Source organism: Ochotona princeps, chromosome X (genome assembly GCF_030435755.1).
Source record: "Ochotona princeps isolate mOchPri1 chromosome X, mOchPri1.hap1, whole genome shotgun sequence".
In the NCBI taxonomy this organism is placed as follows: Eukaryota; Metazoa; Chordata; class Mammalia; order Lagomorpha; family Ochotonidae; genus Ochotona; species Ochotona princeps.
This window is the reverse complement of record NC_080865.1, coordinates 48849520-48874521: the sequence shown is the minus strand read 5'-3', so window position 1 is coordinate 48874521 and position 25002 is coordinate 48849520. Positions and strand designations below refer to the sequence as shown.

At 38.0% G+C, this 25002-nt stretch overlaps 1 protein-coding gene across 1 annotated transcript in view; it reads left to right on the top strand.

The window, feature by feature from the left end:
- The window catches only part of LOC101527585 (BTB/POZ domain-containing protein KCTD1-like), a 36551-nt gene extending 12810 nt beyond the window's left edge, over positions 1 to 23741 (top strand). The window contains exon 2 of the mRNA XM_012929132.3: positions 23388 to 23741. The gene's annotated coding sequence lies outside the window, so the exon portion shown is untranslated. The remainder of the gene's footprint in view (positions 1 to 23387) is intronic.
- Positions 23742 to 25002: the final 1261 nt, after the last annotated feature.

Here is a 25002-nt window from a genome sequence, read left to right as displayed (position 1 = left end):
TGTCTCTCCTGCCTAAAATGTCTCGTGTGATAGATGAAATTAAGATCCTCTTCATAAAAGTAGTCCATGTAATAATGTTACAATGAGAAAGTTGCCATGTGATAAACCTAATTAATGTAGGCATTTTATGTGTGTGATTTGTTTATTTTTATTTATATAAAGTGAACAAATTGCACATATTTCTTGGTACAAATTTAAGACCATAGTGATTGATTCTTCCCACCCTACCCTTTTACCTGCCTGCATCCCCCCCTCCTTCTTCCTCCTCCCTTAATCATTCTTTTCCCATTGTTTGCCATCACATATTTTCATTTCACTTTTCAATCATAGACTTAATAATCCATTAGGTAAAGATTCCAACATGTAGCAAGTAGGGGAAAAAAAACCCTACTTTTCCTCAGGAGTATAGACAAACGCTGGAAACAATAATCAAATCTGAGTATGTCGATCTCACTCATAGATTATATTTTTTATACTCTGAGCACAGTTCAGGGGAATATATTTGTACTTTGGGGAACAGCTTATTTCATTAAGCATAATGATTTCCAATTGCATCCATTTAGTTGCAAAAGGCAAAATTACATTCTTGTTTAGTATTCTACATGAGTAGTATTCCATGGTGCATCTATACCACGTTTTATTTATCCTGTCATCAATTGTAGAACCTCTGGATTAATTCCATATATCACACAGCTGCTAAAAAGATAGGGGTTCTGATTACGGTCTCATATACTAATTTAGTTTCGTTTGGAGAAGCTCTCAAGAGTGAAATGGCTAAATCATACAGTAGTTGTGTTTTCAGTTCTCTGACGAATCTTCAAGCTGTCTACCATAATGGTGATGAAGCTAGACATTTAACACCAATGGCTGCCAGCATCTCAATGAGATGGAAAAAGGCACATAATGTCCCTGATGGAGGAATATAAGACAATCTAAGAATTGTTCCTATCCCTCCCAGAAAAAAAAACTAGCATCAAATCTGAATCCCATCAAACCTTTGGATTCAGTTGCTTATTTACTGGTACTGTAGAAGTTAGAGGAACGTACTAAATGACATCTCTGAGCTGCGATGTGAAAACGTTGTGAAAATCTGTGAGAAAAATAACATAGTTTCTTCAAAAACATATTTAAAAGGGGGAAAAGAGAAATGGAGCAGAAATTTACCAATTTAGATAGATTCATCAGTCAACTCCAATGTATGGACATTATTTGGATTCGGATTCAAACAGAAAGTTACTAGAGGCTTATTGTATTTAGAATGCAATGAGAAATCTGACACTGAATCTTTGATAGCTTGGAGAGGTATCAAATTTATTAAGATGCGGTAATGGTATTTTAGTATGTAAAATACTAAATTTCATTTCAGACAATGAACTGCTTCAACATGTACTTTAAAATAGTGAATGAAGTCAGCCACTCTCATCAGTTCCTTCAATTTCCTAGCCTCTCTCTCGTTTTTGTGAGGCTACTATTATCTAGAGAAACAGCAGCTGTCTCGTTGGTTCAACTATTCCCCTTCCTCAGTTTATCTCTTAAAGCCACTGGGGAAACTCAAATAATCATGAAAATCAGTGGTAGCCCAAGCAATCCGTGGCTACTTAAATGATACTATGCTTTCATATTTATTTATTATAGAATTCCTGCAATGCTTTTCTAATTATTTGCTACCACCCTTCATCAATTTGTTCAGTTTCTTGTAATTAATTACTATTTTGTTGCAGTGTAGATTCGCAGATTCATAAACCCACATGCTTCTCAACGAAGGAGTTCTTGAAATCTTGACTCAGCCCATCAGCTGAGTAGTATGGTTTTTAAGGTGCTTATGAAATATTCTAAAGGTACTCAAGAGCATTCTTTGAAATGTCAACACTTTGAAGTACCTGGGAGAGCCCTTTCCTACAGGGCTGTTAGACAGTCCTTGCTTGAACACAAAAAAATCTGGGCCTTTAGTTAATTGCAGAATCTTTAAGAAAACATTGGAGTAAAAAGCATCTGAAAACCACAGTAACTGAAATGGCTGTGGTTCATGTATTACCTATAATTTTTGTGAGAGACCTGAGGCAGTTTGTAACAAGAGTGATGAATATGGCAATGTTTGATTCTGTAGTATGCAAAATAATACAATAAAGTTAAATACAAAGTTTTAGACAAAATATATACAGGAATAATTGGTAAGTCTATCTTTAATTCAGTGGATGTTACATCTGATTATAAAAACGTTCACATTTTTTAGCTTTTTCTATTTTGTAAAGGCAGTAGATTACATGTATTTGATATATACAGTTTTAAGATCTGATAAAAATTTGAGATATGTTATAATCCCAATACTTAATATACCAAACATAACAAGAATATATGTATATTAAATAGTCAATAATAGAAAAATAGGACTTAAATATATGTAACTTCTTTTTTTAAAGATTTATTCATTTTATTACAGCCAGATATACAGAGAGGAGGAGAGACAGAGAGGAAGATCTTCCGTCTGATGATTCACTCCCCAAGTGAGCCGCAACAGGCCGGTGCTGCGCCGATCCGAAGTCAGGAACCTGAAACCTCTTCCGGGTCTCCCACGCGGGTGCAGTGTTCCAATGCACTGGGCCTCCTCAACTGCTTTCCCAGGCCACAAGCAGGGAGCTGGACGGGAAGTGGAGCTGCCGGGATTAGAACCGGCGCCCATATGGGATCCCGGGGGCTTTCAAGGCGAGGACTTTAGCCGCTAGGCCACGCCGCCGAGCCCTAAATATATGTAAGTTCTCAATAAGTACACGATGTGAACACTATTTGAAAACCAATGTCTGAGAAGATTCTAGATTCACATTAAAGAAGTAGAGACCAAGGAAACGTTTTTAGTGCTGTTTATACTGTTGTTGTTTAATATCAGAAGAAAAGAATCCTCAGGGCTCTGATAATATAATAAAACTTAACAGAACATTTAAATATTGTTTTAGAATTTTCCTAGAGATTAAAATATCTTATTAAAAGCATTGAGAAATAGCCAGGGACTTCCCATGAAACCTATGGTTTCTAGAATACTTAAAGTAAGAATATTTCACCCATACAAATGGGTGAAGTCAAGAAAAGCCAAACATTTCTGATTTGACAACTCTGCCCATGCAACTCATCAATAATATACCAAATATGTTTATTCCTAGCCCTTCTCATTTTATAAAATGAAAAATGCATACCTTTTCTGTGCTTACCCTCTTAGAAATCTCAAAAGTAGTTTGAGATGCAAAATATATCAGTACCTTAATTTATTTTGCATTTAGAATTCAATTTTGGGGTGAAAAAAATCAAGTTAAGATGAGACCACAGGTAATTGAGAGATGACACATGTCTTTCAGCAGTAACAGTTGTAAAAATGAAAATAGAAGATAACATGAATGCAAAGAACCTTAGTTCTCCTCTATAAGAGGAACTTTGATCTTTTTTTTTTAAATAACCAAGGATGTAGCCATGACGCCAGCCCCTAGACCAAGATTTTAAGTTAACTAAGGATCTTGAAAATTATCTTCAAGCCGATTTACTGCAAAGCATAAATACTGTTGAAGTGAAGTTCATAACAATATTGATTCTGTTTAATTAAATGAAAATTTACATTTTCATAATATTAAACATCAAATAGAAATAATGCTAGTTTAATTGATCAGCTAATCAGCCTAAAGCTAGGAAAAATGTACTAGAGTAGAATAAAAATGCATGCTTATATTACATTTAATACAAGTATGTCAAGGACTAAGGCATACTTATTCTTACAGAGCCAGAATTATTAAACTACTTTCATTTGTCCAAGTTTCACCTCCATTATATATGCTTAGATTCATAAAATATTTCTAAGTTGATTTCTTTGAGAGTGTAATTTCCTAGCACACTCAAAGTCTCCAATACACAGTCACTTTAGCTTCTCAGATTTTTAGCAATATTCAGTTTTTATTAGCATCTATTCATCTCTATAAGCCACTGAGAAATGCAGGTCCTTTAAGGGTATTCATGATAGAAATTATTTTTAAGGTGAAATTATGCTTCTTAATAGAGAACTGTATTATAAACATGTTTATGTCCACTTGTTACAATCTGTATAACTCATATATAATACATAATATGATGACATAATTTACTTAAATGTCTTGAAAGATGATGCAATAAGTTCAAGAAGAATGATACCTGTGTCAACTATGACAAGATACTTTTTCATTGTTCCCCACCCTGGCTCAGTTTTTCAGTGATTTCATCACCTGTTGATTCCCTTCTCAAAATGTATCATATAAGAGATTTTACTGGAGTTTAAATAGAAAAAAATGGAAGAATTGGAATATTTATGCATGTGCCAAAATATGCAAGCTGCACTCGAATCAATCTTTTGCTGAGGTAGTCAGTTGAATATCCAATTTAATTCCAACAAAAATAGCATCATAGGTCACATGTTGGCATTCTGATTTTATCAAGTTTTCTATTTTGTTTGTAGCATAGTTTTTTTGCCTTAGTAGCAGTATGACTAACATGTTCAGCAAGCACCACTCAGTATAACCAAAGCATAAGTCTATTATTGATACTCTGCCGGCTCTACCTTCAGACCAGAGATGGTCTCCCCAAGAAACCATTGAACTTATCTGGACAATAAGATGCTGGACTTTATGCTTGGTATATGCTTGCAATGAAGGAATCTCAACTGAATTTGAACTGTGGTAATGCAACAAGGTGCAGGAATCCACCATGGGGGGAGGGTTTGGGCAGGGGTGTGCAGAATCTCAGTGCCTATGAAACTGTGTCACATAATGCAATGCAATCAATAAAAAAATAAAAAAATAAAATTTTTAAAAGTCTATTATTATTATCTGGTTTTATTAGTGAAGGTTATCATCCTCCTTCTTTAAAAAATACTTCACCAGGCTGCACACTTTTTTTAACCACCCGTAGGTAATAGAAAGTGCAGTTGGACTTTAAGTCGTAAGTACAACTCTTTGAAACTGCATTATCCAGATTGACTCTTCGTCACCTTTGACCTTACTCCAAAACTAAATCCTTCAGTGGGCAGGAGATGTGGTTAATGTGTTTATCTGCTGTGTACTGTTGCTCCACCCTCACGTTCTGTAGCACCTATTCCCTGTTTCACAAAAAAATTTCTGAGTATTCCAGGATTGGGGCATTTGGGAGAAAGGAGATAGGTACCTGGGTAAGGGATGCACTTGTGCTGACGCTTATAGTGCCTTAGTATTTGGTGACTACAGCTGATACTTAGCGCTAATGCTCTCTCATTTAAGCTTTCTTGGTTTCTTTAAAACATCTCTTTTGCAATTGTTTTGACTGGATGACAGGCATAACTATCCATTTCATATGAATCTGGTATCACCTTTAGGTTCCATGACTATTCCCCTGAGCCAATCCTGTTGAAGATAGCCGATATTACTTCTTGCAACCTCTTGCATGTGACGGATATTTGGTACACAGAAAATACTCATGGATCATCTGTCTTAATACCAATACTGTCACCTCTTATCTGCCTCTGTGGCCTGTTGTCTTATGTGTAAGCCAGCCTCAGAGCCTCTGTGCTCTCAGAAATGTAGGCAAAATAGTTTAAGGTCCCTGAATTGTTCTCATGAAAGGCCCATTACTAAGCGTTAAAGGAAGGTGGAGAGCCTTTCTAACCCTCCTACTTTAAGGGTACTCATGGTGGTGCAAAATCTCTTAAAAAGTAGCTTTTATTAACGTGTTTCTCTTCTTTGCAATTTTCGAAAAATGAAGGGACAACCTACCATTGTACTTTGGACACAGGTTGGTAAGGGCCAACATAGCAGTGATCCCACTCCTCAGAGGGGTGGGCTGCTTCAGCAGCTTAGACCAAAAAGGATAGTTCCGTTATAGGTGTGCAGGGCCCTGTGACTGGCCTGAGGAGCTAGGTACCACAGGTCAGCCAATATTCTGTTTGCATGGGATACATGGAATCACATCTGGTCAGCCCTGCCCCAGAAAGTGCCGACATGCTGAGGTCAGAGGGCCCCAGACTGCCTCACCTGCAGCAGGAGTGGGAGGTCAGGGGTAGTACAACTGTCCTGGAATTTTGGATTGAACAAAATATCAAATTATTCACAGGCTAACATGTAGCAGCAAACATTTGGGGAAAGTGTGGGAACTGGAAAATCAGGCATGCTGTTTAGTTGTGTGTTTGAAATAAAGTAATACAGTTTTTATTTGTTCACTGTTTAAAATGATTTTAACTCTTCAAAATACAAAGGAAACTAGATGGTTCCATAATGTCACTCTTCAGGGATAGACGATGGTAATATTTCAGTCTATTTTTTACTTGTGCTTTTATGCATAAAAATTTTCAAATAATGTAGTTTCTAAAATGAAACCTTTGATTCATAAGAACGTGCATGAAAAATTGCCATATATAACTTTTCTAAGAGAAAAGGAAATAATGTGAATCCTCCTGATCAGTGATCAGAAATCACATCAGCTGAAGATAAAAACCACTATAACAGCAATTAAATTTATTTTACTTTACCCTTACATTATTTGGAAGATAACTTACCATATAAGAACTATAGCGAACACTTGAGGAATCATTCAGATCAGTTATTAAATGATTATATTAATTGCAAATACTAGTTTTCCCACCTATTTTTGCGATTAGCATTGTGCTAGTTCTCTGACGTTAATTTGGCCTACCACAGATCTTAACTCCAAAATCTAGTAAAGAAAAAATGGAAAGCACAGATGAGGCTCGAAGCTGAATTTCATAGAACAGATGGAACAAATATCTTTCTTATCTGCAAATCAATGTACATCTGCTGTAAATGATGCTAATACAATATATCTTAATTGCTGGGGGGTAGACTCACTAACCTGAGTCAGATTAACTGGTTGTTCCTTCAGTTAAACAGAAGGGGAAAAAAGACACTGAATGGCACTACAGCAATATGTACATTTAAGGGAGCTAATACAGGAGATTTAAAGCAAGATATCAAATAATTTGTTGACTTACAAGAATATAAATTGTTACATCAACTTTCAACTCTTGATGATTTTAGAAGAACATATGAAAATTATCTTTATAAAGTTATTTAACTTTAATGTAATTCTTGTCCCTCATAAGAAACAGTTGCAGCAGAAAGATTTTGGCCATAGAATATAAGGGTTCACTTATTTAAGATAAATAAGTGGGGCCTGGTGCGGTAGCCTAGCAGTGAAAGTCCTCACTTTGAACATGCCAGGATCCCATCTGGGCGCCGGTTCTACTCCCGGCGGCCCCGCTTCCCATCCAGCTCCCTGCTTCTGGCCTGGGAGAGCAGTAGAGGATGCCCAAAGCCTTGGGACCCTGCACCCACGTGGGAGACCCGGAAGAGCTTCTGGCTCCTGGCTCCGGATCGACTGACTGTTGCGGTCACTTGGGGAGTGAATCATTGGACGGAAGATCTTTGTCTCTTCTGTTCTCTGTATATCTGCCTTTCCAATAAAAGTAAATAAATCTTAAAAAAAAATAAATAAGTGCCAGAGAACAACTGAAAAGCACAGGGCCTATAGTGAACAAAATTGCATTATATGTTTAACATATTCTATGTCAGTAATACACAATAGTAATAGTGAACAAAGAAGCTAGGAAAAATTGGAGGTGATATAAATATATTTACAGCATCCATCATGATGATGATTTCAGAGGAATATAATTATCTCCAAACTTGTCGAGTTGTATATGTTAAAATGTACTTTTTTAATGTCAACTATATCCTAACAAATTTGTGTGAAAAATTGCAAACTGTTATCATGACTGTTTTTCATTTTCTGCACTGTAACATAAAGTGTGATCAGATACAAGGTGCTGATGAGTCAATAAAATTACATAATGCTTTAGTAGAATGATAAAAGCATGAATTAAAATAACTACTTCAGATTATTAAGCTAATAGTTTAAATAAAAATGATTAAAAGTTTGAAGCAATCCTACTTCTGTTCAAATGCTATATGCTATAACAATGGAAAAACACTGGAGGCCCAAATCCCAGTGCTGTTTCGGCCCACAGGCAGTGTAAGATCTCAGTCAGGCACTTGTTCTCTTTGACTCTTGGTTTCTTTATCTATAAAAAGAAAAGATTACAAAATACTAAATGTACTAGGCTTTCTCTGCACTTCATTCTTACTAAATGGTAACATAATATGTTAAATACATATTTTATACATGTCATGGAATACTATTATGTGCATGTACCCTCAAAACATTTATTTACTATATTCTTACATTTTAAACTTCTAAATTCATCCACCTGCCAATGTTGCTGCTAGTATTTGCAAGTGATTATATGACCAACAGCCATGATTTCATAGTGATATTACTTTATTTCCTGACAAGCCTTTTCGCTTCTGTAACAAAAAATGTATGTCCCTAGGTTTATAGAAATGTCTTAGATGATGGGGAGGGTGTATAGCAAATTTTCTGTCACACAGAAACAATCAAACTTAGAGATGTATACAGCACTGTTTTGTTTGTTCATGTGTGGATACGTTCAAAATACATAGCTAAGTAATCTTTCCACTTAAACTAACTGATAATGACTTACAGCATGGTTAGTTATAATGTTCATGACTTTCAGAAAAACTAAATGAATTGACTTACGATTTTCTTCATTGTGCCACTAATTCTGAGGCAAGAACTTTTAGAGAAGAGTTCACACAGTAATGCAAAGAAATGGATAATATGGCCCTTAACACCATTTGCAATGTAGAAGTGTATTATAGGATGGTTTGCAAAATACATGTATCTGTTTAAAAATCATTTCTTTATGATTTATTTTTATTGGGAAGGCAGACTTACACAGAGAAAAATCTTCCGTCCACTGGTTCACTCCCCAAGTGGCCACAATGGCCAAAGATGAGCTAGAAGCTTCTTCTGGGTCTCCCAGGGCAGGTACAGGGTCCCAAGACTTTGGACTGTCCTCCACTGCTTTCCCAGGCCACAAGCAGGGAACTAGATGGGAAGCGGAGCAGTTGGGACACTTCCAGCCTTTGTAAGCTGAGGACTTAGCCACGGAGCCATCACACTGAGCCCAAACACAGGTGTCTTAAATGCTATCCTAACCACTAGCTAAGTACTCCAAGACTTCTGAGTATTATTTTTTATTATCTCTACTTTTCTGAAATTTTTATTCATATTATAAATTATCATAATGATTTCATTGAGTTTTCTGTGTTCTCCTATATCATGTTAAGTTTCTGTAAAATCATTCTTTTGGCAATTCACAGATTTCCATCTTTGTAGTTTTTTTCCTAGAGTTATATTCCTTTGGAGGTGTCATATTGCCTTGTTTCATCTTGCTTGTGCCCCTGTGTTGGTTTATGTTCATCTGTTGGGTGAATTGCCGCCACCAGTTTATAGAGAGACATTCGTAGTAAAAGGACACATTTTGCGTTGACTTGGAATGTTGATTGTATATGCTGTATTGGCGTTTGTTACAAGTAGATGTTCTTTTATAGTGTCCACAAAGCTCCATTAGCTGTGATCGGCACTCGTGGTGCCCAGGGAGATCTTTGTTGCCTAGGTTGCAGGGGGTGTGGGATTGCGTCACCAATTGTGATGCAGCTCTCTTAGGCGGGGCATGTACATTGGCAGCACCCAGATAAGAGTATGGGACTCCTACCAGTTTCTGTGGGTGCTGTGAGGATGGGGCCATCGCTGTGGAACAAGGTGGATGTAGATCAGTGTGCCCAGTAGCAGAATGGTGTGCTTATTTATATCAAAGTCCTGCACAGTGGCTGGAACAAAACCTTGGACCTATGTGGCATACCTGTTAGTATTTGAGAACTGTACAGATAACTTTCCAGAGCCTTACCGGGACTGATCTACTCAGAGAGGTTTGCCAAGCTACTTCCTGGGGCCAAAGGGAGGTGGGTATGATCAAATACTTGCTTCTCTGAGCCTTAGTGCACCAAGCTTCCAAGAAATAGCAGTTTAGCTGCTTCTTGGGGTCACAGGAGAGTGGGGAGAGCTTTCCAGTCTTCCCATGGAACTTGGCAGTCCAAGCCCCTCAGAAAAGGCCACTCCGCTATTTCCTGGGGTTGCAAGTAGGTGAGCTGGGCTACTTGTCTGCTTCCCTAGGCCTCTGTGGGCAGCCTAGTTGTCTAATTATTTCCCTAGGCCAAGAGGGAAAAGGTGGGACCAAACAGTTACTAAGAGGGGTGGAAAGAAGACAAGCAGGGTTACTCAACTTTTTCTGAGTTGTTCACAAGCTGAGACATTTATATAAGACATGCTGCCCTGCTTCTTACTGGGGGTGAGGAAGGGTAAGAAAAGCCTCCTGGCTGGTATACATGGGGCTGGAGTTTCTAGAAGGAGGTGCTTCATACCACCTCAGGTTGTTGGGACTCAAAATGGCATTGTGGGGGCTGGGATTGTGGAGCAGGGGATTAAGCCACTGTGCCATGGCAGTATCCTAAATGAGCACTGCCCTGCCCTACTTGTGATCCAGCTCCCTGCTGATGTGTTTGGGAAAACAGCAGAGGTTGTCTCAAGTCTTTGTTCTCCCACCACCTGTGGGGGAGACAAGGATGGAGTTCCAAGCTCCTGGCTTTAAGCTGGCAAAGACTGAGTGTTATGATCATTTGGAGAGTGAACCAACAAACAGAATTCTCTCTCTCTCTCTCTAATAAGTAAGTGAATCTTTTTTTTTTTTTTAAAGATTGCTCTATGCAGCAACATCCTATGTGGGGAAGGGTGTAACACAGGCTTAGCTACGTCTTAGCCATGCAGTGTTGTGGTAACTCAGCAGCTTCCCAGACTGGCTCAGGGCCTGTGTGGTCCCAGGGTTTTCCAGAGGAACTTGTAATTATGTATGGCATGAATGGAGACGTCCTGAGTCCTCCTGCTTATCTGTTCTCCACTGGTAAAGTCCTTTTTGGTTCATGGTTGATCTTGAAAGATGTCACAACTGCTGTTATGTGCCTAATCCCCTTCTTTTTAAATTATTCTTTTCATTAATATAAAATGAGTATGTTTCAATTTTTTGTGATGCAGATTTAGAAGCTTAAGGATTCCCCCCCTCCCCTCATACTCACCTTTCCCTTTACCCCCTTATTATTTTTCCCAAATTATTACAATAGCTAAAGCCAGTATGTATGTCCTTGCTCTGAGTATCTTTCCCTTGTTCTCTTGCCTGCCTAACTTCCTAGTGAATGGGGTCTTCTCTCACACTGTGTTGCTTGAGGATGTAGAAGGGATGCCGAAGGCATGTAGAGATGTCTTTGTGCCTTCCCCAAAATAATAAATCATTGTGAGAGAATTGGCACAAATCATGATGATTATTATTTATTACTAATAATTTCAAATATTATATCCTGGAAATTTTTGTAACATTAAGTTTTGAGTAATCTCTTTACTAAAAAAGAATGAGAAAATAAATCTTTTTTTTTCTCATCATAGCCTCTTTTTTATTTCAAATTTTATTTTATCCTACTATTCTTTCTTTTTTAAAAAATTTTTAAATTTATTTAATATTAATTACATTGCATTATGTGACGCAGTCTCATAGGCTCTGGGATTCCCCCCACCCCTTCCCATACCATCCCCCCATGGTGGATTCCTCCAATTTGGTGCAATATTACAGTTCAAATTCAGTAAAGTTTCCCTCATTGCAAGCATATACCGAGCATAAAGTCAAGCATCTTATTGTCCAGATAAGTTCAACGGTTTCTTGAGGAAACCATCTCTGGTCTGATCGTAGAGCCGGCAGAGTATCATCCCGATCAATTAAAAGCCACAACATAACACCGACAGCAATTTACAACACTATGGAATCATTTGACATGGTATTGAGTAACCAATATGTTAAAAAAAAAAATGCAGGTTCTTAACCACATCCTGTGACTACTTCATTGACATTTCAATTTTAGTTTATATACAACCAGCTTCTATACACCTTAAAATGGTTCTAGGGTACTATTCAGCTGTCTCGTGTCTATTTTCATTTCAGTATTTAGCTGTTTGTTGTGTTGAAGCATAATTTTACTGAACCTGGCAGATTTTAGGATAGTCCAAACTGGTCTGTAACTCTAACAAGGCATATATCAATAGATGACTTATAGAACAGTTTTAGGAGGGATGTGCAGAGAAATCTTCAATACCTTAGTGAGGAGTAACTAATCTTTGTGTCCTACCTAGTAAGGGATAAGTGAATCCACGCTGACCATTTCCTGTCTGGTTCTAGGCTTTCCTGTTGTTCTCTGTTCGTGTGTGTGTGTGTGTGTGTGTGTGTTTTGGGGCGGGGGGCTCCAGAGCAACCCTGATGGTCATTGCAAGAGAGGGTGATGATCCAAAGTTGGGAACTAAGTAAGGACCAGAGAAAGCTCCTCTCCCTAGCCCCGAAGGAAGCTTATGGTTCTTTCATTTCTGCGGACCACTCAGGGTTCCTGGCTGTTGTTCCGATGACCTTGGATCCTGCGAGGAAGGATTTGGGCTTTTTCCATCCATGTGGTAGATCCAAACGGGGGTGGATGACCTCAGAGTTCTCGGCCTTCGAAGGCACTCCAATTCCCCGTGGTCTCTTTGGCTGTTGGGATATAGTCCTTGGTGTCCATACTGATAGTCCTTGTTGAGGATCTGGGAGTCTCCAGGGTTGGGATACAAGCCTCCTCCTGTCCACCTGCTCCACTCTGGGATCCCCCCCTGCTCTGAGCACATGACCTCCTGTTTAGAGGTTGTCGGGATCGCTCCTGATTCCCCCTATATGTCTTTGTAGTTTTACTATTGTCTAATACTGATTCGAGTCTGTTGTCTATGAGTTACCTGTTATGTTCCTGATAGGTTATACTTCACGTGTTCCTCACTCCTACAAAGGGGGGGGGGAAGATTTCCTTGTTCTCCCACCCCCTTTCCGAGTTGCTTAGGGTCTTAAGAGTATATTGGGTTTTACAGTTCTTTGATGTAGATAATAATCAGTCTGACTCACATTGATTGTTGGTTCATTGGTTACATCACAATAGCTTATTGCATGAGATACAGGCTGTTTGGTGTTGGAATATTACAGTTTACAGGTATTATTTTTCAGATTGACATCATTTCATCTTAAACTAAGGCAAACATGTGGTATCTGATCTTTTGGGATTGGATCATTTCCCTTAGCATAATGGTTTCCAGTTGGGCCCATTTGGCCACAAAAATCCAGCAGTAGCACTCCTGGGAATATATCCAAAACACCTGTTACACGAGAAACCAACATGCACCCCTATGTTCATAGCAGCACAATCAATAATTGCAAAATCTTGGAAGCAACCGAAATGCCCATCAACAGAAGACTGGATAAGAAAGCTATGGTTCATTTACTCCATGGAATACTATTCAGCTATTAAAAAAATGAAATGCAGAAAATAAATCTTTTTTAAAAAATGAGAAAATCTGCATTCTTCAAAGACCCAAAAAAATATGGAATCCTGAGCTCAGAGATCTTCCTCATGGAAAGAGGAATAGAAAAATGAATAAGCAAACAGGTTTAGAAAATTAAACTAAAATCAGCCTCATTAGGCCCGTATCTGGTTGCTTGGTCCTGTTATTTTACAGAAAGCTTGATTTACTTACACCAAATATTTCTAAGCGTATTAGATTTAGTTTCTTTGGGGCCTGGCGCCGTGGCCTAGCTGCTAGAGTTCTCACCTTGAACACGCTGCGATCCCATATGGGCGCCGGTTCTAATCCCGGCAGCTCCACTTCCCATCCAACTCCCTGCTTGTGGCCTGGGAAAGCAGTCAAGGACAGCCTAAAGCCTTGGGTCCCTGCATCCGCGTGGGAGACCTGGAGGAAGTTCCTGGCTCCTGGCTTAGGATCGGTGCAGCACTGGGCATTGCGGTCACTTGGGGAGTGAATCATCGGATGGAAGATCTTCCTCTCTGTCTCTCCTTCTCTCTGTATATCTGACTTTGTAATGAAAGTAAAATAAATCTTTTTTAAAAAGATTTATTGTTTCTTTGATAGGAGGAATCAATTGGGATATGGATTTACACAATGAATGTTACTCATCAAACAACTAACATCCAATAATCTCAGTAAAAGATTTAAATGAATAAGTTTTCTTTTGTCAGGTATTAAGATCACACATGGAAAATGGTGCTTTTCATAACAGGTTAGATTTACCTGGTAAATGGCAGAGAAAATTTAGGTGAAGTGAAGAAAGAGGTAAAAGCTGAATATCTATTTTTTTTTCAGATATTGTTGGTTGCCTCGCTGATTGCCATATCTTATTCTTGCTAACCATATCCAACTTTTATTCAGCTACAGGCAGTGTATAGAATTCTAAAAGATGAATCAAGATTAGTCTCAGGAGGGGGGAAGTTGGAGTGATGGGCAGCATAGCTATGAGAAGTTGGTTGACAAAGTTACAAGGTTGGCTGGGCTTGTTGTCATGATGACTGGAGCATTACTGACATTGAACAATTTGCTCTCTTGGGCGTTAGATGGGTCATGTCATGCAGTGGATAGTCACAAAATGAAATACTGCCTCGTGTCCCTTTGAATCTTGAATGTCCATTAAGGCTGAAAATATCTTGGTAAAGATGGTCAAACCTACTTCTCTCACAAAGTCAAGCATTTTCTGAATATTTCCAGCCTATAATAAATTGCACAGATATGCAACTACTGCATAACAATTTATCTTGCATGCCAAAAACTGAGCCAGACTTGTTAACCATTTTGCAAAGTTGTGTCACTAATGACACCACAGCTGGTGATGCTTGAGTTGCCAATGCAAAGATTTTCTGTGAGAAACAAAAGCAGGAAGAATTTCTCTCTACAAGGCCGGCCCTATAGGACATGCTTTTTTCAAGTAAAATCATAATCACAGAAGACATGCTCGAACGTTAGAAGAGAAACGATAAGTGCCGTTATGAGAGCCCATGACAGTACAAATCCCAAGGGTAGTGCATACGTATAAAAGATAGAAGAGAAAAATCGAATGATTCATATTTTAGTTTTGCTTTTTTTTTTTCAGATTTGACTCCCTTAGTGTTTACTCAAAGATTTTGCACCTGCATTATTTAGGACTATGGTTCTGTAATTTTTTTCTCCTCCTCATTATGTTTTGGTGTTAGGCTTTTATAGACTGCAGAAAAACTGGAAAGTGTTTCTTTTTATGAAATAACATGTCATTGTGTTATTTCTTCTTTTAATGGGTTAATGCAAATAGGCTTTTAGTTATCTCTGGAGGAAATTTTTTAATTGACTCAATTTCTTACATAGACATGAAGCTGTTAAAGTTTCTTATCTTTCCATATAAGTTTTCTAGATTCTTAGTTTTTTTCTTTCAAATAAATGAAATCAGAGATAAGAAGGAGATATTACAACTGACAACACAGAAACACAAAGAATCATTAGATACTGTTGTCTACAATTATATGCCGTAAAACTGGAAAACCTGAGGGCGGCACTGTACCACAACCAGATGAAGCTGCTGCCTGGGACACCAGCAAAAATATTAAGGACAAAAATAAGGCAATAGGAGAGAGAAAGAGAGCAGAAAAGCTAACTATACAGTGACAATAATACAATAATGAGGCTTCCTAATCAGTAATGACTACTTTAAACAGAAATGGATTAATCTCCTTTATCAAAAATTAATTTATTAGACTAAAATAAAAGGACCCACGGTGGGCATTTGGTGTTAGTGTGGATGCCTGCATGCCGTATTGTAAGGCCTGGATTCAAGACTGGCCTCTGTTACTGGTTTCACTTTCATATTAATACCAACACAAAAAGTAGCGTGTGGCACCTCAAGTCAGATCCCATGAGAGGTTCCCTAGTTGAGTTCTCAACTCCTGGGTTTCGGCAGGCTCCTTTTTGGCAGTTTCAGGCATTTGGGGAGTGAACTAGCTAATAGGATGTCTGTTTCTCTTTTTAAATATATCTTTCAAATTAAATAACTTTTAGGAAGCAAGATTTAGCTACGTGTTTTCTGTGAAAGACTCATGTTACACCCAAGGACACACATAATCTAAATGTGAAAGAATGAAAAAATATATCCTATATAAATAGCAGCTAAAACACAAAGAATGACAGTTTTAATATCAGACACAGTAAACTTTAAATCACAGCTGTTCCAAGACAAAACAAAGTTATTAAATGATGATAAAAGTGTCAATATGCCAAGATTATAAATCTGTATAAATATAACATTAGAAATGCTTATGCACCAAAGTCAGAGATACTAATTATATATTAAGAACACTTTGACAGAAATGAAGGGAAAAATAAACCGTAACATAATAGTGGAAGACCCCTGTATCACAGTAACGATAGTGGGTAGCCGAGCAAGACAAAAGATGACTAAAAACCAGGACTTGAATAACACTCTTGGACTGAACAGACATACATAAAACACCCCAGCCTCCAAACAGCAGAATATGCATTCTTATCAAATGTGCATGGATAACTCCCCAGGAAAGATCTTCTGTTAGGTGGAAGAACAAATCATTAGTCCAAGAAGATTGAAATAACGCAAATTATTTTTTCTGATCACGATCAAATGGAACTAGAAATAAATAATACAACGAAAATCAGAGTGTATGGAACAAATGTGGAATTGGAACAACACACTACTATACAACCAAGAGGTCATAACAGACAAAGGAAAAATAGAAAATACTTTGAGACTTATGAAACTGAAAAGACAACAAAACAACATTTATGGGATACACTGAAAAGTATACTTTATAGCTGGAAATGCATGAGTTAAAAAAAATAAAGATCTTCAGGGTTGATGCCATGGCTTAGGAAGCTAGGTTTCCACCTGCAGTGCAAGTATCCCCTATGGACACCAGTGTGAGTCTTGGCTGTTCCACTTCCTATCCAGCTCCCTGCTGCTGTGCCTGGGAGAACAATAAAAGGATTACTGAAGCCCTTCGGTCCCTGCACCCATGTGGGAAACTCCAAAGGAAGCTCCCGGCTACTGGCTTTGGACCAGCCCAGCTCTGACTGTTGTGACCATTTGGCAGATGAACCAGTGAATGGGAGAGGTCTCTGTCTCTCCTTCTTTCTCTATAACTCTAACTTATTGATAGGTAGATATATTTTTCTTCCAGAGATTTATTTTTATTGTGAAGTCAGATCCACAGAGAGGAGAGACAAAAAGGAAGATCCTCCATCTGCTGATTCACTCCCCAAGTGGCTACAATGGGCGAAGCTGAGCCAATCCGAAGCCAGGAGCCAGGAGCCCAGAGCCTCCTCCCAACCTCCCACATGGGTGCAGGGTCCCAAGGCTTTGGGCTGTCCTCGATTGCTTTCCCAGGCCACAAGCAGGGAGCTGGATGGGAAGCGGGGCTGCTGCAATCAAAACTGGGACCCACACAGGATCCCAGTGCGTGCAACATGAGTACCCCAGTCACTAGGCTACTGCATCGGGACCGATAGAAAAGTAAACCCAAACTTAGCCGACTGTTGGAAATTGTAATGAGATAAAAAAAAATGCATAGGTAAATAACACAAAGAACAGGAAAAACTATAGAAAAAAATCAACAAAACTGAGTTGGATTTAAAAACAACAACAAAAACAAAACACAACTAAAAACAACATTGACAAAACCTTCATTTGATGAAACAGGAAAAAAGACTCAGCTGTAATCAGAAATGAAGGAAATTACAAGTGTTGTCACAGAATCAAAACATCCTCATGCCAACCAATTATATAATTTAGAAAGGTGAGGTAAATTCCTAGAAGCACATTATGTACCAACACTGAATCACAGTAAATAAAACAATCTGAATATAATGCGTATAATACACACGGGGCTGCATTGTGGCATAGAGGGTTACGCTGCTACCTGTAGGGCTGTTTTGAATACTCCATTCCAGTCCAGTTCCCTGCTAATGGCCTAGGAAATCAGCAGAAGATGGCTAAAGGGCTTGAGCCCCTGCTCCCTTTTGGGAGACCCAGAAGAAGCTCCTTGCTCCTGGCTTCAGCCTGGCCCAGCCCCAGCCGTTGTGTCCACTTGGGGAGTGAACCAGTGAATAGAACATCCCTTCCTCCCTCTCTCCTCTCTAACACTGCTTTTCAAATAAGTAAAATAAATCTTTTGAAAAATGAAATTGTATGAACATTCAAAAATCTTCCAACAACAAAATATATCTAACGCCAAATGACTTTTTTTTAAATTATTTATTATTTAACTTCAGTAATTACATTGTATTATGTGACACAATTACATAGATACTTGGGTTCTCCCCACCGGATTTTATTTATTTTTGTTGCAAAATTAGATATACAGAGAGGAGGAGAGACAAAGAGGAAGACCTGTCTGGTGGTTCACTCCCCAAGTGACTACAATGGGCGGAGCTGAGCCAATCCAAAGTCAGGAGCCAGGAACTTGCTCCCAGTCTCCCATGCGGGTACTGGGTCCCAAGGCTTTGGGCCATGCTTGACAGTTTTCCCAGGCCACAGGCAGGGAGCTGGATGGGAAGCAGGGCCGCTGGGATTGGAACCAGTGCCCATGGGGGATACCGGCGCTTGTGAGGCGAGGACGTTAACCACTATGCTATCGCGACGGGCCCAAGCCAAATGACTTTTGAAACCAGAGAATGGAAAGGTTCTCATGCTCTCTCTTTCACTCTCTCTCCCTCCCTGTCCTTCTCTCTTTCTCTCAATGACTTTCAATTAGATGAATAATATTTTTAAAAGAATATTAATTGTTCCTATAACAAGATAACAAAACAAATAAAACAATTTGAGAATGGACAATGTACTTAAGTAGACCTTTCTCCAAAAATGATACATAAGTGTCCAAAAATCTTAGGAAAAGATGATCAAGGTTGCTAATCACCTGAGAAACAGAAATCAATATCACAAGAAATATTACTTTATACCTACTAGGACCTCTACTATTTAGAAAAACAAAATAATATGTTTGATGAGGATTGTGGAATTTGAACCTCCTGGATGCTTTTGGTAGGACTGTGAAATGGCTATGGAAATCACTGTGAAGGTTTCTCTAAAAATTAAAAATAGAGTGATCATTTGATCCAGCAGTTTCACTTTTACATGTATTATTTTTTAAATGTGTCTCAAGGAGACATTTGGAGTCCCATATTCATAGCAGCATGATTCACAGTGACCCAAGGCGGAAGCAGCGTAAATGTCCATTGAAGAATGGATAGAGAAGATGTGATGTATGCACACAATGGAATATTATTTGTTCTTTCAAAGGAAGGAATGGATGAACCTTGAGACTATTAGGCTAAATTAAACAAGTCAGTCTCAGAAAGAAAATACTATACGAATTCACTTGAATGAGCAATCTAAAATTGTAAAAGTCACAGAAATCATCAGAATTGTGTTTAGCAAAATTGGAGAGTGGAGTTGTTCAATTGGTAGTTTCAGATGTAGCATTCTGGAGGCTTAATTCACAGCAGTATGGATAGATTTATCACTGAATTATACACTTAAAAATTGTTATCATGGTACGTTTTTATGTTCTATGGCATTTTCACAATAAAGGAGGACAAATTTTTGAGAACCCGGTGAAATGGCAAAAATTGTGTTGCAAGCTTCTTTAGGTTGTTATGATTTAGCTTCAATTGTGAGGCTAAAGGTGCCATTCTAGCAAATAAGTCAAGACTATTAAATGCCTTGTGTTTATCATAATAGTAGAAGTCCGCAGCAGTTTTTCTGGCTTTGAGATACATGGCTCATTTTAAAAGTAAATTATTTTGTTACCATAGCAACACGCTCCCATCCTGAAATGTTATGTTGGTTCTTGTTTATATGGTCAGTATTCTGTCATTTTCTCTATATAGATGCTTTAAAACCATGAAAAATATCTTGAAATTAAAGATTGTTTCAATTCTCTTTTGTTAAATTACATTTTAAAAAGATTGAGATGTCTTCTGTGAAAAAGGATTGCAAATTTTAAAAAGACATTGCTAATAAAAATTACATTTGCATTCTTTTCTTGGCTACAAAATTAAGAAAAGTATTTCCACTCAAAAAAAAAATCGTCATTGTATATGATTTGAGTAATTTACATCAATAAAACTTTTCTGATTTTTAAACATTCCAAAATGTCTGAAGTCTGTCCTGCAGACAATATTTATTAGCTTATGGTTGTTGAGAAAGGTTAAAGAAATATTTAGACAGTGAAAACCAAAATGATGAATTAGAATATGACCTCAGAAATCTGTAGTAGATAAGGCTGCAATAGAAAAATATTAAAGAATGCATTATATCAAGACTCTTCTTAATAGGATAAATGTTAACCAATAGGAAAATCTGAGTCAATATGACTTCTCCCCAGCTACAGGCAACTGGTTGCCTTGTACGTAGGCATGTGTTATACTGCTGGGGGAAAGCAGCCCGTGGCGGGAGAAGCTGCAGATAGCCTGGGGAAGGGAATCCGCGGGTGTGTTGGAGTGAGATCAGCTGAGTGCACGTTGGACAGGGGAGGAATGACTTCTGTGGCTCCCATGGCCCCTGCCACTGCACTTGCAGGTAGCAAGGGAGCTCACACAATATCTATTGTTGGGAGTAGGCCTGGTAGGGGAACTTGGGTAACTCCCCTGCTGGGCCGTAGCTCCTCCTGCTGAAAAGAGCCAGAGCTTGCAGCAGGCCAGACCAGGCTGGGGTGCAGCACCTGTTGGCATATCTGTGAGCCTGGTCAGGGAGTAGATTGGGCAGGGTCAATCCATAGCACATATTGGCATCAGTGAGAGCCAGGAAGGGTGCAGGCCAGGCAGGGTTGGACCTCAACATCCACCAGTTCACATGAGAGCTGGGTCTGGGAGTGGGCCAGGCTGGGCCCTGCTGCTGCACTCACTGGTGAGTCTTGGAGCGTCTTTCTTCCAGTTATTTATATAAAATACACTGGGATATTGTGAATTACAATTTCTCCGCTAAGCTGTGAAGCACTAGGAGTATATTCCTTCATCTGACTCTGATTTAGTACCCATCATCCAAACTCCTATGCTCACCTAACCCTCCCCAGACTCTAGTAATCGCCTTCTTGTCTTCAGATAGGTTCTTTTTTATTTTGCACATATAAATGAAAACATGAGATATTTGCTCTTCTATAACAGGATTATTTCACTAAACAGAAATAGCCTCAAGTTACGTCCATTTTGGTGCAAATGACAAGACTTTTATGTTTTTATTGTTGCATAGTATTCTTTGTGTGTATAGCTTTGTCATATGCTTTGAAAATAGGTATTGTGATGCCTTTTGCTGCCCCCCCGCCCTCTCCCCCTACTTCCCCCCCCCACTATCTCTTTAGGATCACTTTGTGTATTCTGGATCTTTTGTGGTTTTCTATGAATCTTAGGATTCATTTTTCTATTTTTACAAATAATGTCATTGGTATTTTGATAGGGATCATATTGAATCTGTAGATTGCTTTAGGTAGTATCAACATTTTAATTAATTAATTAATTATTATGATTCATGAAGGAGGAATATATTTTTGCTTTTTTGTGTCCTTGATTTGTTTCATTGGTGTTTTATAACTTTCATTGTAGGGATCTTTCACATCTTGGGCTAAACATATGCACAAAAACTCTTTTTATAGCTACTGTGATTGGGATTTGTTTATTGATTTCCCTTTCAGTAAGATAATTATTGGTATAAAAATGCTACTGCTTTTGTATGTTGATTTTATATCCTGCAATTTTATGGACTTGGTTTATTTGTTCTAATAGCTTTTTGGTATAATGTTAAGGGCATTCTATGTACAAAATCATGTTATCCGCAGAAATGCCTATTTTGACTTCCTCCTTTCTAATTTCAATGCCTTTTATTTTTCCTCTTCCCTAATTGCTCTTTCTAATACAATATCATTCTAAGAAAGAGTGGTGAAAGTGGACATCTCTGTCTTGTTCCAGATCTCAAGGGAAATGAATACTTTCAGCTTTTCCACATTCAGGATAATGTTGGGCATGTGTTTATCTTATAAACCTTTAATTTTGAGATATGTCCGTTCTATATGTAATTTGTTAACACTTTTCACCATGAAGTGAATTTGAATATTACTGAATGCTTTTTCTCATCAACTGAGATGATCATATGGTTTTGGTTCTTCATTCTATTGTTGGACAGATTATTCTCACTTATTTTTTGGTGTTGAACTATTGTGTATCTGGGTTAAATTCTACTTGATCGTGATGATCATTCTGGTGTATTGTTGGATTTGATTTGCTAATACTTGGTTGTATTATATATTATACATTGTATTACATATGTATATAAAGGATATTGATCTATAGCTCTCTTTGTGTTGTGCTTTGATACTGATATCAGCATAATTCTGGAAGTGTTTGGCTCGGTTCCGTTCTTTTCAGTATTTGGAAATAGTTGAAAAGTATTGGCACTAATCCCACCTTTTTTTGCTTTCTGCTGCTTAACTTTTTAATTGTTTTTGTTATTTTCCATGATATAGTTTTGTAGGTATAGGGACCTCCCCTTTCCTTTGCCTTGCTCCCTCTCCATTTTCCTTTTAAATGTTTTGTACAATTCTGTTGAAAAACATTCACGTTCTGGATTGTTCTTTGGTGTTGGACTAATTGCTGTTTCCTTCAGGCTGCTGTGTTTAGATTTTCTGTATTATCTTAATTATCTTCTGCATTATCTTGGTAGGCTCTTTGTATCTTAGAATTTGTCTATTTCAAAAATGAAAAAAAAAGGAATTTGTGGATTTGAAGTTTTCAAAATTGTTAGCATGTAATTTTTCATAATAATTTCTTATGGTCCTTTGTATTTTTCTTGTATAAGCTATAATGTCCCCTTTTTCATCCCTGTTTTTTTTTTAATCTCAATTTTTCATTTTTATTGTTTGTAAATCTGGCTGAAGATCGTCTGTTTTGTTTATCTTTTCAATTCAAAAAGGCCAGCCTTTCATTTTATCTTTTGTAATTTTCTTCTTTCAATTTCATTTATTTTTGCCCTCATTCTTACTGCTTTTTATTTTTAAAGCTTTAATTAGTCATTGATTTGAAAAGAAAAGAGAGAGAGATTCCAGCTGTTGGTTCACTCCTCAATGGCTGCAATAAACAGAGCTTTGCCAGACCAAAGCCAGCCAAGAATCAGAAAATCCATTGAGGTCTCTGATGTGGTTATTAGGGAACAATTGGGCTGTCATCCACTGTCTTCCCAGGAACATTAACGGGGAGATGGATTGAAACAGAGCAACCAGTGCTTGAACCAGCACACCAGTGTGGGATGCCATTGCCAACAATGGTTTAACAATTCGTGTGGTAGTTCCAGGGCCCCTATTGTTTCTTGTTGACTACTGATTTGGGGGTTCGTCTGTTCTTGATTTTCTGAGTTCTCACCATGCATCACGTTTTCTTTTTATTTGAAAACTTTCTCTTTTTAGTGTGTGAACTTAGTTATAAACTTCCCTCTTAATTCTTTTTTTTTTTTTTATTGTATACCACAGGTTTTGATGTGTTGTGCAGTTCAACATGCCACCTGAGATGCCGGCCTTCCTTATGTGTGCGCCACTTTGAGTTCCAGCCGCCCTACTTTCGATCCAGCTCCCTGATGATGCATCTGGAAAGCAGCAGCAGCAGATGTCCCAAGTTCTTTGACCCCTCGAATCATGCGGAAGATGCAGAAAAAGCTCCTGGATCCTGGCTTCAGCCTGATACAGCACTAGCCATTGAGATTGTTTAGAGAGTGAACCAGAAAATGGAAAATATATGTCCCGCTCTCGTTCTTGCTCTGCCTCGCTCTTACTCTTGCTCTTTCACTGTGCCTTTCAAATAAATAAGAATAAAGCTTTTAAAACAAATTGATTCAGTATCTTAATTTACAATTATTTAAACGAGTTAGTTAGAGCTTTCTCTACATGTTTTGATGATCTGATAGTAATGTTCTGATTATCTAATCTGATACATTTACATATGGCTATTACTATGCATGGTTTTTGGAGGGAAGGGCTAAAAAGAAGCCAAAATAAGGCAAACTGTTAATGAGAACACTTGTCATAGGGTAGATTGTTAGAGACAAGGTCCATTCTTCTTTTAAGATTTCTAGTCTTTACTCTCCTGGCTCCTGGCTTTGGTCAGCTCTGGTTGTTGTAGCCATTCTGGGGTATGAACCAGCAGATGGATGATCTTTCTTTCTTTCTCCCTATAAATTTGCTTTTCCAATAAAAATAAACAAATCTTCAAAACAAAAGAAGATTTCTAGTCTTTAAGCAGTTTGGTTAAGAAGTAATTTTAAAGTAACACTGCAGTTTTAAGAATGTGCTATGGTTGAACTGAAGTATTTTCCAAGCCCCCACAAAGCTATTTTTACATACCACATTTTGGTATAAAGTACTTCCTCAGATGGCTACTGATATTTGCATTCTGATTTTTAATTATTTAGGTTTTATCTTGGGCCCAGCGGCGTGGCCTAGCGGCTAAAGTACTCACCTTGAAAATGCCAGGATCCCATATGGGCGTCAGTTCTGATCACAGCAGCTCCACTTCCCACCCAGCTCCCTGCTTGTGGCCTGGGAAAGCAGTTGAGGATGGCCCAAAGCCTTGGGACCCTGCACCCGCGTGGGAGACCTGGAGGAAGCTCCTGGCTCCTGGCTTCAGATCAGCTCAGCACCGGCCGTTGAGCTCACTTGGGGAGTGAATAATTGGACGGAGGATTTTCCTCTCTGTCTCTCCTCCCCTCTGTACATCTGATTTTGTAATAAAAATAAATGAATCTTTAAAAAAAATTATTTAGGTTTTATTTCAGAGGGCAGCCTTATCTTCCCCTTAATCTGAAAGGCTTCCCCTTTATTTGACTTCCTTTTATATAGGTTACAATATTCATTGATTGTGTGTGTTTATGTCATAAGTGGCATAAATTTATAAAAATAAAGTACTCTTATGACTGCCATAATTAAGAAGAACTAATTGACTATGCTGCAAATAATTTTGTAGCATTCATTTATTAATTAAACTATCTTCAGATTAAGCAGTTACTAAATTTTATTTTTACTGCTAAGGACAGGAATTCTTTTATAATTTTCATGAAGTTTAGTATTTTAATTCACCAACAGTATATTAATA